The sequence below is a fragment of the Falco punctatus genome (genome assembly GCF_963210335.1).
Source record: "Falco punctatus genome assembly, chromosome: 9".
NCBI lineage: Eukaryota > Metazoa > Chordata > Aves > Falconiformes > Falconidae > Falco > Falco punctatus.
This window is the reverse complement of record NC_137589.1, coordinates 48,384,731-48,398,520: the sequence shown is the minus strand read 5'-3', so window position 1 is coordinate 48,398,520 and position 13,790 is coordinate 48,384,731. Positions and strand designations below refer to the sequence as shown.

Genomic DNA, 13,790 nt, shown 5'->3' with positions numbered 1-13,790 from the left:
TTGCAAGCTTATGTTAAACCAGATAGTCACAAAAGCAGAGTGTGATGGTTCATGACTTAAGCAGCTAATAAAACTTGCAGAGGTCAAGATGGGGAGGTGTACTTCTTTCCGCATATAGCTTTAGTGGTCTTGGGGGGGAAAAAAGTCTCTGGCTGTAATAGAAAGATTGGTTTTATTTCTGAAGTTGACTGTGGTGCTGTGATCTCTGGTTGAATCCTAATGAACATAAGCTCTTCTTCGTCCTATCCTACCAGCTCTCAGTGTCTGTTTCTTCTTGGATCAAGGGAATTTCTATTGCAGAAGTGCAAATCCCAAAGGAAAGGAGAGGGTTGCAATCTTGGGTCTGTCAGCACAGTCTCATTGACTGTTAGTACAGTAATAAGAGTAAGGCAGCTCAGGGAGCAAATAAGAGGGAAAAAGGCAGATGATACAGTCAAATCACTATTATTATTGTCATAGATTCAGAATGCACCTTGCTTTGATGTCATTATTGACCTGTGCAGAGTGCTGTGCTGGCTGAGGTCTGGAAACAGTACAGCCACCATCACACTATGGGGAGCCAGGGCCATAAACCCAGTTTGATCTTATACTGCTTCCATTTCGGATCTACGTGTCCCTGCACTGCCTTCCCAGGAGCAGGGAAAGGTGGCTTTTAGGGGCACGGGAAGGGTCCTGCCAGGCTGTTGCTGTGCCAGATATGAGGTGACCCCCTGGCAGAGCACTGTCCCCGCTCTGCTCCTTGCTCTAGGTTTAAGGGGCTCAGGGGCTGGGTGCAGCAGTACTTGCACCCACAAACCAGCTTCAGTCCTGAGAAGCCCTTCTGCAGGTGGGCACAACTCTAAGGTCTAGCAGGGCCCCGCTGGCTGGCTGCACTGCAGAGCCACTCTGGCCAGTCTCTGCAGCCCACATCAGCCTTCTCCATCACCTGGCAAGGTCAAGACCCCTTCTGAAATTCCAAATCCAGGAGTGGGCTGTGCTCTCAAACAGGTAAAACATAACCCCCACAGGAAAAAAAAATGAGTCAAAGAGGAAGCTGATGGCCTTGTGATGGGGTAAGGAGGAAAGCAGGTGAAAGCATTCTCCTTGGCCTGATGCTGTAACTATGGCCTACTTGTCTGTAAGTACTTGTCTTGTACTTAGCCGAGAAAATGCCTGTTTGTTGGTGGCTGTTTGTTTATATAAACATAAGACCCACGCAGGCAGCTGTTACCTGGGGAGCCTTTTCATATTAAGGCCTTTAGGACAAAGCTAGACTTGTTTGCTTTTTGTGGTTGTTTCTGCTTAACCACATGGCTTTTATTATAGATATGGTAGATAATGTATATAACAGTTCAAGGAGAGGAAAATGGCTCTAGTTAAACCAAATTCTGTGGAAAATCAGTTCCCCTTTTAATATTACAACAAAAAGACTACCTGCTTGCATTTATGTAATACCAAGCATGCGTAATTTTAAAAAGTGGTACCTTCTTTCATACAAAAAATGAACTTGCTGGGCCCCAACAGATTTAATAGCTGAGATTGGAGGGCACATGCAAGTCTGTTCAAAATCTGCTGTAATTTGAAATGAACTTTGATTTCCTGCCAACCTGAAAATGTAGGTCAGGAAAAACAGGTACTTGTTTCTACAACAACTGTCTGAGTGCTGTGGTGTAACTTGCAGAAGTGTTCTGCTTTTTTTGAAAAAGATTTGCATTGATTTATAAATCTTTAAATTTAGAAAAATGAACTGGTCTTTTGCTTTTTCCAGAAGTGCTTCATTCTTTCCACAATATGTGTTTGGAAATCAAAATGCTCTTTTACTTGGAGAGCAGAGGAGAAAGAAAGTGAAACATTCGCCAGTTTGAAATGTTTTACATTTTTTAGAGCAGTGCAGACTGCGCTAACAAGTTTTGAACCCTTCCCTCCAGAGTGCCCTGGGATGCCATGTGGCCTCATTAATTTGGCTACTCCAGGAACAGATTGAAAGCTGCTATTTTCATGTATATTGTTTAAAACTTGGCTGCAGTGATGAGGTAGGGAGGGAACACCAGGGAAGGGAAAAAACCCAAAAAAGGAGAGAGCAAGAAAAAGAGCCTTAAGGCTGATATCGCTAGTTGTTTTGTTACTGATACTGAAAATTTTGTAATTTTGCCTGGATAACATCATTTTGGCTTTGATATATTCCATTTGGGATGTCTTCTTTACACTTGCTGATTTTAACTTGGATTGAGATGAGGAACTTCCTCAGATTTGAGCACGGCTCTATAAAGTCTCTCTTGGTGGTAGGTTAAAAATAGAGCAGTTTTGCATTTCTTTTCCCTGCTGTGGTCTAGATGAGGTGCAAAAAGAAACAGACTTTGTAATTCTACGTGCTGTCTCCTGGGTTTCACGTCCTCCTTGAGCACGGGACACATGGCTGGTGTGTCTCCTTTGGAGTAGCTTTTAGCCAACTGCCAACTTGTTCAGGGTAGGGTTGAGTGAAGTCAGGCAGATGGACACCTCAGCACTTCCATGGGTTCCTTGGTAGGGTGTGCACGTTGCTTGAGGATCTCACGCTCTTGCTCTGTTAGCCTCCATGGATCTGTGACAGAGTGAGGTGGCTTCCGTCTTAGCCAGGAGTAGGGCTCTTGGTACCTGAAGCGGGCATTTGAGTATTTTGTGGAGGAGCAGGGTGGGGGATTCCTCCTCAAAACTGCTGTGATGGTGTGGAGTTCTGAGGAGATGGTAAGAGGTGTCCTGCTTGTGCCAAGCCCTTTGCCATCTGCTGTTCTCTGTGCAAAACAGTTCTGTCAAGTACTGCCTGGGTGGTTAGCAAAGGTTTTGGTAAGCTGGCATTTCTGACAATACGACCAATGATAGTTTGCAGAGAGCCTTGAGCTTTCTTTTGATGGCCACTGAAGGGTTTTCAGATTTGGGTATTATTCAGCCCTCCCTTTCCACTGCCACCTCCCCTCTTCCTCCTCCTCACCTTTCAATACAGAAATACTGCATTTCCTCCTTAGTCAAACCAGCAGATCCATGTGAATCTCCTGTTATTAAATGAAATCGTGGTTATCAGCACTTGTGGTTGGTGAAGCCATGCGTGGCCACTGCCCCTGGAAGCACCGTGGAGGAGTGCAGCAAGCTGTCCCAGCCCACATCCCCAGGGCTCAGGGAGCGACACCTGGGATGGGAGTAAGGGCTGCCTGCCCAGCCTGCTCTCCACTTCTCTCCTGGGAACAACAGTTCTGCAAAATCTTCATGTTTTGAAAGTGATTCAGTTTACTTTCAGGCTGCTGCATTTGAATTCAAAATTTCAAGTATTGAGTAGTCTGGGTTTGCTATAGAAAATAAGTCTAGATTGCTGCTGGTGATGTAAGTAGGAAAACAGAAACTTTCATGAAGGAGAGCTGTGACGGGTAATGGCTTTTGTCATGATTGTGTCTATAGGGTAACAGAGCTGTGCAGCTCTGCTGGACAGGGGTGACCAGAGTGCTTTCACTGACATCAGCTAAGGGATACAGCGAGGGGCTGTACTGGCAAACCTTTGGATTGTGCAACCTCCAGAAACAGTGTCCTTGTTTCACACGAGAAAATAGTTACCCTCTCTAGTTCCTGTTAATCTTGGCATGTCCGCACACAGTTACTCTGAGGTGAGCTGTTCCCTTGGGTACCTGGGGCTGGAGATCATCTTTGAAAGTGTGGCTTTCTGAGCCTTTAACATTTGATTAACAGCTTTTACTGCTATAACTGCAGATGTGTGAGCAAGCCTGATGCTATCTGATCAAAGCTTTATTATTTGCAAGCTCTTTCTTCCCTGGTACTGAAGTCAAAAGCGGGTACTAGAAATGCTTTCGTTTTAGCATCTTTTGCTGTTTGTAGATCAATATAGTTTTAATTGTCAATTCTATCCAGGAATCGTTTCTTTTTCCTTCCTAATTATTTGCTCAACCCTTCAGAGGCCTGGGGACTCTTTAATGGCATGGTATCAGATTGATTGTTAGTGTATCTGAGGCGTTATTGTCTTAAGCTTGGCTTCTGATGCTGCGTGCAGCAGCGGAGCGCTGCAAGCAGAGAAGAATGACAGATGAGCGGAGGCTTCCTGGAGAGCAGGCAGCGCATCCCCCAGCTGTTTAGAAGAATTGAGGGAGAAAAAAAGGAGAAAGGCAGATTATCCCATTATGTTTACAGGGCATCGGTCACACAAACAATGACTGTCCTCTTTGACAAGAGGATTGTTTAATTAGTTAAGGGTTTGATAAAGAGATGACTAAACATACAGTGCTCTGAAGGCATCTGCCTTTTAGTACAGCAGGCACGTCCTCCGCGCTAGTGCTGTGCTGGGCTTTTTCCCCCGAGAAGCACCGGAGGTCTCCAGAGCTCTGTTCCAACTCTCAGAGCTGGTTACTTTGAGCATATTAAATTGAATTTCTGTTATCTGAGAAACAAAATTCTAATTTAGCTGCCTGTGAACTAGTTCTGGGCATTCAGAAAGAGTGAGGCAATCTAAGTTTTACTTGGAAAGGTATATTTTCTTATGTAGAAATGCTGGTACCATCAGTTCTCTTATCTTTATAGCTTTTCCCTTGCTTCTCTTATTTGTAATGTAACAAGCAGTGCCAGGTTACATTCCCTCCCACAGACTCTGAACTGGACCAGAGTGAGAATCTATGTAAAGAGGTTATTAATTATGCATAGGTAAGTGGGTGTGAAACAGTGGAATTCAAAATGCATGTTGCAGTGGCTGTAAGTACAGTATTACACTGGCTTTTCCTTGCTTCTGAATTTGACCACAAAATCCAATTTGAAATACAGAAATAATGACTAGAGAGTGAATTTAAGTAGGATATTGAAATGTTGGTGTTAGCATCGATTCTAGTCTGTGTATCTTCTCAAGAGCAAGGAGTATACAGAAATAAAATCAATATTCAGTATTTCATAAAATGTTCCATCCTAGCCATGAAATAGTATACATTTAGCATTCTGCTGAGCTTGCAATGGTTTGCTTCTTTTTAAATTGGTGTCTGCCTTTGTAAATTAATACTGACAAATAAATACACATAACGTGTAATAAGAAATAATGTTGTATCAAATACAACTTTTTTTATGTAGCTACTAAAAATTGTTCTGTTGCTGTATTGCACTCTTAAGCCAACACTTAGAAACCACTCATTTCTCAGTGTCTAGTATAATTTTTAACTTTTGAGCCTTCTGATATTTTTTTTCTTGGAGGCTTTTCATTCTTTGTAATGTTTTGTAACCACAGAACAAATACTTCCAATCTATCAGAGAGAGTGCGTCATTAGACATTTAATCACAGCCAGAAATGGTATGTATCAAGCATTTTAAATTCACGGGGGGATTGTGCATCAGGATTAACTGTCCAGCGTTGGGGACAAACTGCCACTGTGTCTTCCAGTTATTGATCTCGCCTTTGCAAGCTTCCTCTTTGTTTGCTGAATGTGACAAAGTGGGTAGGCTGTGCCATGTGTCAGCGTCCTTCCTCATCCGGGCAGGGGAAGACAATGCGTTCAGCATCCCAGGTGGCAGGGTAAATGGTGATAAAGCTGTGAACACTGATTTAAGCATAGAAATTCCTCCATCTCAGATACTGGTGTTTGTTTTTTCAGTGCTCCTTTCTTAAAATGGCAGGGCTGCGAGTTTGCCCCAACCCTCAAGAAAATGAGCTGTTACTGCATTTCTTACGATTAATTAAAATGTACAAACAGCTGCAGCCTGGTGCTTCAAAGATCTTATCTGGACACAGCACTGTGTCTCTCGGGGCCTCTTTCTGCTCATTCTCCTTTATCCACTAGTGCAGGGCTTGATGCTGTTTGACGCAGGGGAGTTGCAGGAGGACAGCAAAGCTTTACAACTGCTGCCTGCAGGTGTCACGGAAGTTTGTGGAGTCCCGTGTTAGTGCCTCACTTGCTAAATTTCTATTATAGCTTCCTAGAGGGATGTGTGATGTTCTAATAGATACATATTTTTTTTTCCCTCCCAGTAAATAGCAAGCAGCCTTAAATTACCACCGATGAACAGCTTTCCTCCTGCTGCACCTGTGTGGTATCTCTGGTTCAGGTTGCTGTTGGCCCAGGCTGTTCCTGTCTTCCTGTTCTCCATAAACTTAGTGTGAAGGAGGCAGCAAAAGCACCTTGAAAGGAATTTGGGTCGAGTACTTCATCAGTACAGGATGCTGCTTCATGCTTTCACACCAGTGAAGATCAAGTTTCTTTTCAGTAGGAGCTGTGCCAACTTCACCACCCACAGCTTTGACAAAGGGTATTGTTTCAGCATTTGAAGTGATTAATAATTTTTAGGAGGTTGCAATTTCCCATTTTCAGCATGTCGCCTCTGGTTTCCTTTTTGTGTCCCAGAAGGCTTTGGAGAGGCAGAGTGGCATGGTAAGGAGTGCTTGTGCAACCCGGCATACCTGCATGGAGCAGGGGCTGTTGCAGTTCTTCCTGAAGTGCATTGTGTCCATCCAGCCCAAATATTTGATAACACAGTTAGTAGCTTCCTCAGCCACCAAATAATGTTTTCCTTAACTGCCATCAGGCTGTGAGAAATTTCCTCTGTGATGATGAGTTTAAATAACAACTTTCCTGCACCTTATTTCCATCATTAGCCTGGTGGAAATCCCCGAGGAGGACTGCAACAGCCTACAGTTATACACAGCTTTAAGAAACTCCATTTCTGCAAGGGATGCAGTCAGTTAATCACTGAATCCAAAGGTACCTCAAAGACCGTGAGGAACACATGGGACAGCTACAATCAGCAGTGTAGGCTGTCTTTTCAGCTAGTGCCTTTGTTGTTTAGCAAGACCCTTGCCTGTTTTCTGTGGTCTCGACTCACTTGAAACACCCTGCAGGGAGGGCTGTGCTTACAGCTTTCTACCTTGCTCTGTGCTGCAACTATTGCATGGAAACTACGCAAAAGAGACATTGCTTTGCTGCTCAAGTTAACGGTTGTGGGCAGTGAGTATTTATGTGTGTTTCTAGCTTCTTGTAGCACTGTGACAGCAGCACTCAAAGCTGGAGTGAGCCTTTGGTGCCTGGGCTGTTGTTTTGGATTTGTGTTGCTGTTGCAGACCTGTGGCAGTGATGGCAGCAGCGGGGTTATGTGTATCTGTCCTCATTTGTTTTCAGTAAAACCTGACCTGCTGAAGTACAGAAGTTAGTATACACAGGGCGGCTGAGGTGTCTTCCGCTGAGAAAGGGAGTGAGGGAACTTTTTCTCTGAGCTAATGCATGCTCGCTGCTGAGCACCTTTCTTGAGACACCATACAGGAAAAATAAAGCCAGGATAAATAGTTAAATAGTATCACTGCCTAGCTTCCCAGTACGGAGGGCTATTAAGGCACAGAAGTGGAGGAAGGGATGATAAGGGATACCATTCTTACCGACGTCCAAGGTGTGTGGCCATGGAAAGAAATGCGATGCAAACAGTGGGAGAGGCAAGCAGATGCAGCAGAGCACCCTTCTGCTGTGACTGTTGGCCAAAGCACCCAACACTTCTGTTGCCATGCATCCTCTGGACAATGCACGATGCTGGTCCGGTACAGCATGCAACCTCTTTGGGGTTTAAAAAGGAACTTAAGGGGCTGATCTCACACACAGCTGACATGTGCATCAGTTCGCTGATAAAAGTGCGTAGTATCCTGATCTTTTTACTGACCACCATAAGCACATATCCCACAGCATTGCCTCCACGATGCCTGCCAATAGTATGGCACTGGTGCTCGCTGAATTGACGATACCAAAGGAGACATCATAGTTCCCTTTTCATTTGCTTTTCAGACCCTGCAGTTTCTGGTAGGCATCTGCAAACTCAAAGTGGAGAGCTTTGCGGGAGAGCAGTACAGGGTGAGGTCTCTCTCCAGTGGTTACTTTGATCAAGTGTGGACTTGTGCATATGTAATGCCTTATAAGAGAGGTACTTTATGGCACTGTGGCAAAGCAGTGCAGAGGCACACTGTCTTGATGTAGCTAACTTGCTGCCCTGTGAACAAGTGAATTAGATTGTAACATCCCAGAGCAGACATGGCATGTTGAAATGAAAAGGGAAGGAATCCCAGTCTTCCCAGCGGTTGCCCACAGCTTTGCTGTTTCTCTTTGAATTTGTTGCCAGTTTGTTCAGATGCCAAATCATTTGGCAGACATAAATCAGATATTCCTGCCCATGCCTAAAGGAGAGTAATACGTTGGTTCTAACATTTGTATTATTTTATGGGTCGATTCATCATTACTTAAAGGTCTTTCAAAAGGTGGTTAAAACTATGCATAAGCTATAGTAGTTTCTGAAAAATTAGACCATGATTATTGCAACTGTAACTGCAGCTAATAAATCATGCTGAGAAAAACACATGCCTTTCAGGTTAATAATATTGTTTATGGATGCATAACAGTCCAAAAGCTGGCTAATACAGCTTTTTTCTCAACTTCTGAAGACAGTGGTAGAGACTTCAGTAACTACTGAGATCTCCTGATCTGAGCGGAGTTTCATGATAGCTGTGGATGGCACTGCTCAGAATGCTTCTGAAAATCAATCTAAGCCTTTGAACTTTGGTACTCTGTTCCCCTGAGATGGGGTGACCCATTTTTTGGGTGGTGATACAGGAGGAGGCTGCGGCTTGTTTATCATACTAGAACCAAAGAGCAATGAGAAGGTTATTGAAGACCCATCTTCCAGTCATACAGAAAAACCTGACTCACTACCCAGGAGTTTCAGGAGTGGTTTCTTTGTGCGGGCCTTCCAGGAGTGATGTGAAGAGCACAGAACCCCACCTTCAAAACTCTCTTTGTTTTGTACAATATCATCACCGACCAACTTGGTTACAAACCAATGTCCCATGTGAAAGCTGTTTATGCCACCAAAGATGATCTTGTTAATCCCACTGATGGCTTAATCGCTGTATTTAAAGCCTACATTCTGAGGAAGACCTTCTCTAAACTTATTCAGGAGGTAAAGGGTGAGGAAGAACTCTCCCCAAAGCAGTTTTGAAAGCAATTTATTATTGAGTAGATAATAGATAATACTGATACAGCTTGGGAAGAGGTCAAAATTCAGTGCAGTGTGTGGTGAATAACATGACCCCACTTTGTTCTGACTTTGTGGGATTTGAAATTCTCCCTGCAGTCCAGCAGAACGTTGTTTCTCTTGCTGTGGGTGCAAGTGTGAGGAAGCATACAAGGAGAATGTGGTGGAGTTATTGGCTTCATGCTCTGAAAGCTTGACAATGACTTAATTGGCTTTGATAAGCATCCTTGATTGACCTTGATGTCATCAGGTGATGACAGTGAAAATGAAACTTGTTCAGAAACAGAGAGAGTGCTAGAAGGCTTACATTGAAGGACTGATAGGGGGTTGTTAGTCCCCTAGGTGCCAACAGGTGAGACTGTTCAGGACAGGTCTTCTCAGAGAGTGGGCCAACAAAGCCACCAGTGTAAGGTTTGATCTTACAAAGAGATATACTGGTCAGAGTCTCAGCCCAGTAATCTCTCATTCTTTAATTCATATTTCAATTAGTAGTCAAGATCTTCAGCCACAGCAAAGTCGTCTCATCTGGCTTTTCAGTCATTGCTAGATGTTGGCAGTTGGTCTCCGATTGCTGCAACTCCTGCCTCTCCAACCTCCATGTCATCCAGCATTCCTCCCTCCTTGCTGCCTTCTGTCACAGCATTTAACAAAGAGGCTATTCCCTGAAGGAGGTAGGACTCATAGGCAATGATGTGGGTTAAAGGCAAACAGAAATAAGGGGTAAAACTTACTAAAACAAGTAGCTTCTTGTTGTTGACAAAGTATATCAGATCTCAGGTGAGAAAAAACTCTGAAGAAAATCAAGGCCAAGTCTGATATGGTAACCTGGAAATTAAAATGTCAATAGCTTGTGGAACTTTTGAATTCTAAAAATGTTTACAAGGCATAATAGCAGTGCCCTTGGGAGACAGAAAAGGAGCTTGCCCATGAACTTGCATGTTGCCTGTGAAACCTGTGCAAGCTGCAGACCTGTGCAGCTCCACTCCGGGTGTGGGCAGCCCGTTAGTAACTCTGCTCGAGGACGGAAGATGAGGAGCTGCAGACAGTTGGGATCTGAGGGATTTGCTAACAACAGGGATAACAGAGGAAATGTTGATTTGAGAGGAAATCCTTGGATTATTCTGCTTTGATTTTAATAGTGTTTTGACATGGTCTGGAGTGAAAGTAATCTATGAGAAATCAACACAGCAGTGTTTCAGCTCCTTTGAGTGAATAGAAAGGGAGATTAGCAAGGGAAGCAGATAGAGATGGAGAAAATTTACTGGATTGCTAAAATTACTCATCCATCCTGTAAAAAATTTTTCTTTAGTGTTGTGTCTATAGCTAAAGCTATTCAAACAAAGCCCTCAGGAGATGGAAAGCTTCAACATTTTTTATTACGGGGAGGAAAAAAAAAAAAGTGGCTTTGTTAAAGACAAACTTTCCTCCCTCCTCCTGTAAATTCTGTGATTCTTAGAATTGTATCTGTTTTGTCTGGGAGTTTGCTTGAGCATCTGTCAGTCAGGAAGTGATTGTGTTTAGTGCATTTTTACCAGCATCACTGTACTTCCAAAACTTTGTAGTGTAGATGTGGCTGAAAAAGAGTCTCTCTTGGTGATCCCTTAGGAGGAACCCCCAGAGTGAAGCATTCAGTAGGAGGTAAGAGTTCAGATCATGTTCCTACATGCATTGATGATCTGTGTGTCAGTGCTCTGACTCATGTCTGCTGGCCAAACAGCTGCAATAATTTAGGACATGACTGTCCCCCACTGTTTAGTAGTGCTGCAGAAGGAATGTGTCCTTGTATCTCAGTTTCTCTAGCTCACAGCCCAGCAGTTTTGCACAAATACTTTCACCCGCTGTTCACATTAACGTGCCAAAACTGAGAGCTGAAACATTGGGCGTACGATTCCAGTCAGCTGTGCTGTGCAGGCAGTGTCTCTTGGCAGAGCAAGGTGGGACAAACAGCTGGCGAGAGCAGTGTCTTCGGCTGCCACAGCTACATTTGCCAGAGCCTGTCCAGAAAAGCCTTTTAGAAGTATCAGACTCTGGAGGATGGTTAATGCATTCTAGAAAAAAATGAATAGGTTTGTGCAAGATAAGAAAGCTTCCTAGGCAATCCAGGAGAAAATGTTCAAATACTCTGTTACAGAGCTCTAGACATATGTTAATAATGCTGGGTTCATTGCTTAACACTGGTGCCTAAAATCAGACTCAAACCTGAAATCAGAATGCTGGGAAGCAGTCAAAGTGCCTGAAGGGCGTCAAAATGAAAGAGCCCTGGCTCTGTTTTGGGAAGTAGTGAAGTTACATACTGAGTCCCCAGTGGTGTTATGCTTACAGTGTTAACACAAAGCTATTTGAGGATTGGAAAACAGAAAGCAAAGTAAGCTTTTTTTCCTATTTTGAGGTAGAGCTCATGAGATACTGAACTGTCAGCAGTTGAAGTAACTACGCTGTATCTCCTAGTACAAAGGTTTTGTTACGGTTAAAGTAGTCTTGATTATTTAGTCCCCTGGCTTTTTAAAGGTTTTCAAATTGTTCTATATTGTAGTGGTTTTCAGTAGTGGCCAACACACTGGAAATAAATGTGTGAAGCGTGTTGACCCTGACCTGTTTTTCTGTTTGCTGATAACTTTTTTTATACTTCTATTCTGGTTGAAATTCTGCATTACATATTTCCAAAGGTTCCTTAGTTGTGTTTTTTAAGGTGGTGGTTTGGAGGTGGAATGATCCTTTGAGATTCTTTCTACTGAAGTGGAGATCCCTTGGTAGATTAATTGCAACCTGCATGTGTTTGAAACAGCATTTAGAAAGTACCAGTGTAAGAATCCATTTAGCCTGCAAGCTGTCTTTTGGTTTACCCGGCGTGTGCTGTCAGGCAGGGCTTGTTCTCCTGGCCTTTCCTTCACACAAGAAAAGAAAAAAACAAGAAGCGGAAAAATGCAGACGATAACAAGGCTGAAAATCAGTCTTTAAAGTCAATATATCTCAGAAGATTAGGTTTCTGTTTCGCTGTTGCCTTTACACAGAATATTCTCTGTTCTTGCTGTTCATTGTTCCGCAGGAATCTTCAAGAGCAAAACAGCAGCATCAGGATGTGTCGCATTAGTAATTCAGTTACACAAACCCATTCGCTTCTGGTGTCTGCTGACTACAGAGGGTTTGGGTGTCACTGATCATGTTTAAACATCTTGATGTACCTTTGTGTGAGATGCCATGTGTTGGACACGTTGCAGGATTAGTAGCGGGTACAGGACAGAGGCATGTGTGAGCATGTCTTCCCTTCGTGCTGCTGCTGTTGCTCCTCTGCCCGGTGATCCTACTGCCCACCTCAGGGACATGGAGGGGTCACAAAGCTACAGGTGCTGTGTGACAGGTGTGGTGTGGAGACTGTCGAGGGAATTGTGCGTCGGAAGTGTGGGACTGGAAGGGTTCAGACAGATGGTTCCCTTCCAGGGACAATACCATACCTGAACTGGAACACTGTGCTTTGAATTATTGCCCTTTTCATTCTCCAAATTCATGTTGAAGTGTAGGTCACCTCCCTGCTACATACCTTTTCAGAAAGGAGGGAGAGGATAGATGCTGCATGCGAGGTGATGGGGGGCGTTGGTAGGTGGAAAGGCTGGTAAATATAAGGGGGTTAGGTAGCACCAGAGGTAGGAGAGTAGGGCGCCTTCCTTTATGTGCTGTGCTCAGTTACTGGAGCAAACCAAGGGGAAGAAGGGCCATCTGTAGTACAATTTTACATAAACATCTGGCCGAACAAATAAGAGAGTAGAAATTCTAAGTTATGAAATGTTCATCTAGAGAAGACGATGCAGATTATGTCGGCAGGGTCTGGCCCTTCCAGCCTGAAGCGTCTGTGCGTGTCCCGGGCCCTGGCTGGGTTTGTCAGCAGAGGGTGCCAGAGACCGGCAAACTCCCTCACCGCTGGCAGCCTCCAAAGGGAAAAGCAGGTGTGACCCGCAACACCTTGTGTCCTGCAACCAGCATCCTTCCGTGGGGCTGAGCGCAGTGAGAGCACCACCTCCGACACCAAGAAGCACCCTCGCAGTATTGCCCTGAATTTCAGCAGTGACTTCAGTTATGCTGGTTGCTTCCAGGATGAGTCTTCCAAGCGACTGAAGGTGATTGATGTGTAAGAAGAGCAAAATGAACAGGGAGAGCTTGGTGTGTGGGGTGGTACCCATTTGCATTGCTGGCAGAGCAGGGGGACTTCACGCTTAATTTGAAAAGGTAGGGGGAGATGGGAAAAGGCAGCGATCAGCAGCCACGGTCCCATGCTCTGATGTGTAGGCAGGAGTTTGGATCTGTGTGCGCTGCTGGCCTGCAGGAGCCTCAGGGTGGGAGTGATTTGCAGGTGTTGAGTCATTCTGGGAGCCTTTCAGAAGATGCTCAGAGCCAGCAGTGTGGTGGCAGAGGAGGCTACTGCCAGGCTTTTTTTTCTCTTGGTGCAGTGACCCTCTTCTGAGATGCTCTGTTGCAATTAGCTTCGAGGAAGCCTGACAGAAAACTGTCTCCCAAGTGACTCTGGAGGTTGCAGGGATAGTTAGAAATCATGTAATGTATTTATTTCATCCCACCTATCCGTGACTCTTCAGATCTACAAGAAAAAAAGGCAAACTTTGTTCTCACTAAATGCCCTGGCAGGCATCTACCCTGTGTGTGTGTCTGAGCTGCTTTCCTCTAGCTCACACATGCCTTGGGAGTCACAGCGTCCCCCCTATGGGAGAGCTTTAGAGCACAATCATTGAAGCATCGCACTAAAAGGTCTTCCTAGGCTTTCCGAAACTGAAGTCCAAGCTGTG

At 44.4% G+C, this 13,790-nt stretch overlaps 1 protein-coding gene across 15 annotated transcripts in view; it reads left to right on the top strand.

Moving 5' to 3' along the window:
* The window catches only part of EXD3 (exonuclease 3'-5' domain containing 3), a 291,634-nt gene that overhangs the window by 46,766 nt on the left and 231,078 nt on the right, over nt 1-13,790 (top strand). For 2 of the 15 annotated variants that reach the window (XM_080400996.1, XM_080400995.1), the window contains exon 1: nt 1,132-13,109. The exons of the other annotated variants lie outside the window; for them this stretch is intronic. The gene's annotated coding sequence lies outside the window, so the exon portion shown is untranslated. Of the gene's footprint in view, nt 1-1,131; nt 13,110-13,790 lie in introns of those variants that run through there. 15 annotated transcript variants of the gene reach the window in all.